Genomic DNA, 4,945 nt, shown 5'->3' with positions numbered 1-4,945 from the left:
CAACAACAGTCGGTTGCCGGAACGTTCCGACAAGGAACGGAACGACCAGGTCCTTGTCGGAGGCAAGCAGCAGCAGCAGGGTGAAGGCCGAGGCCCAGGTTCTGGACGTGAGGAACCGGGTCGTCCGGCCGTCAGAAACCACAGAGGGGGTCCGGCGGGCGGCGGTGGTGCCGCTGGTATCCTAGCAACGGGGGGGGGAGGTGAAGGCCACCATTAAAGTGGAGGTGCAGAGGTGCAGACGGGAGACCAGCCCATGGACATGAGCGCCTCGAGAGGGTGAGAGACGACGCTTTTCTTTAAAAAAGAACAACAAGTATTTTTCTGTAATTTTTTTGTGGGGGGGGGGGGGGGAACACGGCACACGGCACACACTCTGCTGCACTCCTAATTCTACCCTGTGCCACACACACACAGACACACACACGCAGACGCACACGCAGACGCAGATGCACACGCAGACGCAGACGCACACACAGACACACACACACACACACACACGCAGATGCACACGCAGATGCACACGCAGACGCACACACAGACACAGACAGACACACAGACGCAGACACACACACACACAGACGCAGACGCATACACAGACACACACACACAATTTTTTTGTGGGGGGGGGGGACACGGCACACGGCACACACTCTGCTGCACTCCTAATTCTACCCTGTGCCACACAGACACACACACACACGCACACGCACACGCAGACGCAGATGCACACGCAGACGCAGACGCACACACAGACACACACACACGCAGATGCACACGCAGACGCACACACAGACACAGACACACAGACGCAGACACACACACACACAGACACACACACACACACACACACACTCCTGTGCATGGACACACCTCATCCTGGGGGGTGCCAGTCCCACTCATATTTCTCATGTTATTGGACAGAGAGATAGTGAAGGTAGACAGGAAAGTTAAGGAGGAGAGAGGGCACGTCAGCACTCACACAGGCCCGGGGTTCAAACCCATGCGTGATGTGTGCACCAGAGACGCTTTTCTTTTTTAACAGTTTTTTTTTTTAACGTTCTTTTTTTCCTGAGTGAGGGTCAGTCTCACTCATATTTCTCATTTTATTGGATAGAGATAGTAGGCTAATTATATATATTATATTATATTACTATTATATTTGATTGGATAGAGATAGTCATAATATGCAATTTAGCTGACGCTTTTATCCAAAGAGACTTTCATTGCAGTGAGTGCATATGTTACGGTACATGTGGGAAAACTAGGGTTAGGGTTAGGTACTAGGGTGCTACGGTTAAGGTTAGGGTTGGGGTAGGGTTAGGGTTAGGGATAGGATTAGGGTTAGACATGCCAGCATGTACCAAGTCGACGTAGCACCTAACCCTAACCCTAGTTTTCCCACACACCGTATTCCCACATGTACCGTAACACATACATAGATTTTCAGTATGTGTATATATATATGGTCCCAGCGGGAATCGAACCCACAACCTCAGCGTTGTTAACGCCATGCTCTACCAACTGAGCCACAGAGGACCTAGTGAAGCTAGACGGGAAAGTGAAGGAGGAGAGGGTAGAGTCAGCTGGGCACAGGCTGGGATTCGAACCCATAAAGGGCGTAATGTGTGAACCGTAGACGGCGGGGGCTAGACCACCGCACCCCCCACCGCCGCCCCCCAGGGACACGCTGCGTCTCCTCTGCCTTTCCTCAACCCTGCGGGTTTCCAGAACGGTCTATCCCGTCGTGACAAGTTCCGACAATCTGGTTTTCGGTGTTAACCCCGTACTCCTACACACACACACACACACACACACACACACACACTGTACACACACTGTACGCACAGAGGCCCAGGGAGACACACAGGGCATGTTGTTGCTCAAGATGGAGTGTGTGTGTGTGTGTGTGTGTGTGTGTGTGTGTGTGTGTGTGTGTATAGGAATCCTGTTCAGGGGGGTGTGGTGTGGGATCAAGTCTCAACAATAGTTTAACGATAACACTTTACGCCGATCCATGTTTGTGTTAACCACTTCGGAGTTTGGAGTGAGTTTTATTGTTTATATCCCAGGCGTTGAACAGTGAACACAGTACCTACTTGTTGTCTGTGGGGGTGGGGGGAGGGTGGGGGGGGTATGTGGTCAGGGTAGGGGGGGGGGGGGATTGTTGTCTTCAAAAAGTTCAAACGACCCAAAACTTTTAATTTATTTGACCCCTCTCTCCCTCCTCCATTTCCCCCCTTGCTCCCTCACCACCTGAACCCTAAAAAAAAAAAAAAAAAAAACTCCCTCACTCCCCTCACACAAAATGAAGCCTGTGTGTGTGTGTGTGTGTGTCATAAACCGGTTTCAGCCGGTCGTTGCCATGGTTTCCACTGGGTTGGAAGGAACAGTGAGGGGACGGGGGCGGAGTGAGCGTCGTGTCACGTGACGATGTCTTTGAGGTCGTGTGACCCCTTTGGAAGAGCAGTGATTAATCCACAGGAAGTGATGGTTGTGCTAAGCCCCGAGGAGAGAGACAAACACACACACACACACAAACACAGGCGGGAGGATACCGTTTGAGAGAGAGAGAGAGAGAGAGAGAGAGAGAGAGAGACAGAGAGAGAGACAGTGTGTGAGAGAGAGAGAGAGAGGCCCCGTTTTTGTTTTTTTTCTAGATGATTTTAACGGGCGCCTTTGAGCTATGCTATAAATTAACCAGCAGTTTACAGAGATACAAAGAGAGAGAGAAGAGAGAGAGAATCCCCCCTTTCTCTCTGGTTATTAAACACACGTAGCCTACATGGCTACATGTTGTTGTTGGTGGCGGCGGCGGCGCTCAGCTCGTCCTCTGTTACGACCAGGATTAGAACACTTACGGTTATAGACACTGGTAAGCTTTCAATAAGAAATACCGCTAATCTCGGTACAGGGAGTTTATAAAGCTGTCCTCCTCTCCTACACCTTATCATGTCAACACAGCCCCGTCGTTGCTGATAAGAGAAGGAAGGGTGTGGGGGGGTGTTGTCATATGAAGGTAGGAGAGTTAGTAGTCCAATGGGCAGCAGGTATCCGAGGGGTTAGAGGTCAGAGAGGCCCGGCCTAGCCGCCGTCGGTAGGTCGCGGGTTCGATCCCCGCCTCAGGAGGGAGCCGGGTGTGAGCTGGTGACTGGAGGGGTTGCTGGCACCGTATCTTAAGGTGCCTACAACTGTCGCTGTTGTGCTATTGTGTTATTGTGCTCTGTTCAACGACAATACAAATGTAATCTTGATCTTATCTTAATTTCCATCTAACCGTGTCGCATTAGCGGTGAAAAAACCAACGCAACGAGAGAAGGATGCATTTCATCCAGGCCCTCCCCTCCCCTCCCCTCCTCTCCTCTCCTCTCCCTCTCCTCTCCTCCCCTCTCCTCTCCTCTCCCCTCCCCTCCTCTCCTCTCCTCTCCTCTCCTCTCTCCTCCCCTCCCCTCCCCACCTCTCCTCTCCCCTCCTCCTTTCCTCCCCTCTCCTCCTCTCCTCCCCTCCCCTCCTTTCCTCCTCTCCTCACCTCCCCTCCCCTCCTTTCCCCTCCTCTCCTCTCCCCTCCTCTCCCCTCCCCTCCTTTCCCCTCCCCTCCCCTCCTCTCCTCTCCCCTCCTCTCCCCTCCCCTCCTCCTCTCCTGGTCACTCCATTTCATGATTCGTCGATTTCCCCCCCCACCTCCCCCTCCCCTCTCCTAATTATTCAGGCCAGTTTTCATTGGTTGGAGTGGTGTTATGTAACCGTTGCCCCCCCCCCCCCCCCCCCCAGGAGTGTGAAGAAGGAGAAGCGGCCCCCCTCCTCTGATGATGATGACTGCATCATGCTGTCGGACAACGAGGACCCGCCCAGCCCGCCCATGAACGGACTCAGTCACTTCAAAGAGCTGGACACAGACCTCCTCATGGTAACACACACACACACACACACACACACAGAGAGACAGACCTCCTCATGGTAACACACACACACACACACACATGTATATATACACACACACACACACACACACAGAAAGACAGACCTCCTCATGGTAACACACACACACACACACATGAATGAATGAATGGTCTTTATTGTCATTGATATAGTACAGGTATCAAACAACGAAATTTGGGAGGGGGGGCTCCCCTGGTGCTAGGAAAGAGAAAAAACAAGAAAAAAAAAACAAGGGAAAGGAGCTGGTTTACATAAATAAAGGCTATGTACACTATCCACTATACTATACTGTACAAATAAAACACTGTGCTGTACTCTATGCTATGCTATAACTATTCTAACATTTCCTATTCTCTGCAACCTTATGTACCCTAGGGTTGTCATATTGCACATAGTGTTATTGCACATTCATTTAAAGTGTCGCAGTTTGCAGGCTTGAAATGTACACATTTGTGCCTCAGCACTACACCTGATTTTCAATCCAGCAGCTGCCATCAATCCGTCCAGACTGTCCAGGGCCCAGAACCTAGGTCTTTGCTGTGTTCAGGGCCTGGATGGCCCTGGGGTAGAAGCTGAGCTTCAGTCTGTTTGTCCTTGCGAACATGGTCCTGTACCGCCTGTTCGAGGGCAGCCGAGCAAAGTGTTCGTACCCAGGGTGGGATGGGTCTCTGGAGATCTTGGAGGCCTTCCTGAGACAGCGTGTGTTGTACAGCTCTTCCAGAGAGGGGAGGGGGGCGCCGGTGATCTTCTGGGCCGTTCTCACGACTCTCTGTAGCGCATTCCTCTCTGCGGCTGTGCAGCTGGAGAACCAGTTGCAGATGCAGTAGGTGAGGATGCTCTCCACTGCGCAGCGGTAGAAGGCCACCAGCATCTCCTGTCTGATGTGGTCTTTCCTGAGGACTCTCAGGAAGAAGAGCCGCTGTTGTGCCTTCTTGATGATGGCTGCTGTGTTGTTCTTCCAAGACAGGTCATCCTGTATGTGCATCCCCAGGAATCGGAGGGTTGAGAC

General features: G+C 52.0%; 1 pseudogene across 1 annotated transcript in view; it reads left to right on the top strand.

Annotated features, from left to right (window-relative positions):
• The first annotated feature begins 185 nt into the window (after positions 1-185).
• LOC308175706 (transcriptional repressor p66-alpha-like) overlaps positions 186-4,945 on the top strand; it is a 14,729-nt pseudogene continuing 9,969 nt past the window's right edge. Inside the window, exons 1-2 of the transcript XR_013938057.1 lie at positions 186-276; positions 3,769-3,904. The product of XR_013938057.1 is annotated as a transcriptional repressor p66-alpha-like (transcript). The remainder of the gene's footprint in view (positions 277-3,768; positions 3,905-4,945) is intronic.

The sequence above is a fragment of the Nansenia antarctica genome, assembly GCF_963989245.1.
Source record: "Nansenia antarctica genome assembly, contig: SCAFFOLD_945, whole genome shotgun sequence".
Classification (NCBI taxonomy): domain Eukaryota; kingdom Metazoa; phylum Chordata; class Actinopteri; order Argentiniformes; family Microstomatidae; genus Nansenia; species Nansenia antarctica.
The sequence above is the reverse complement of the archived record's forward strand: the minus strand, read 5'-3'. Positions and strand labels throughout refer to the sequence as shown.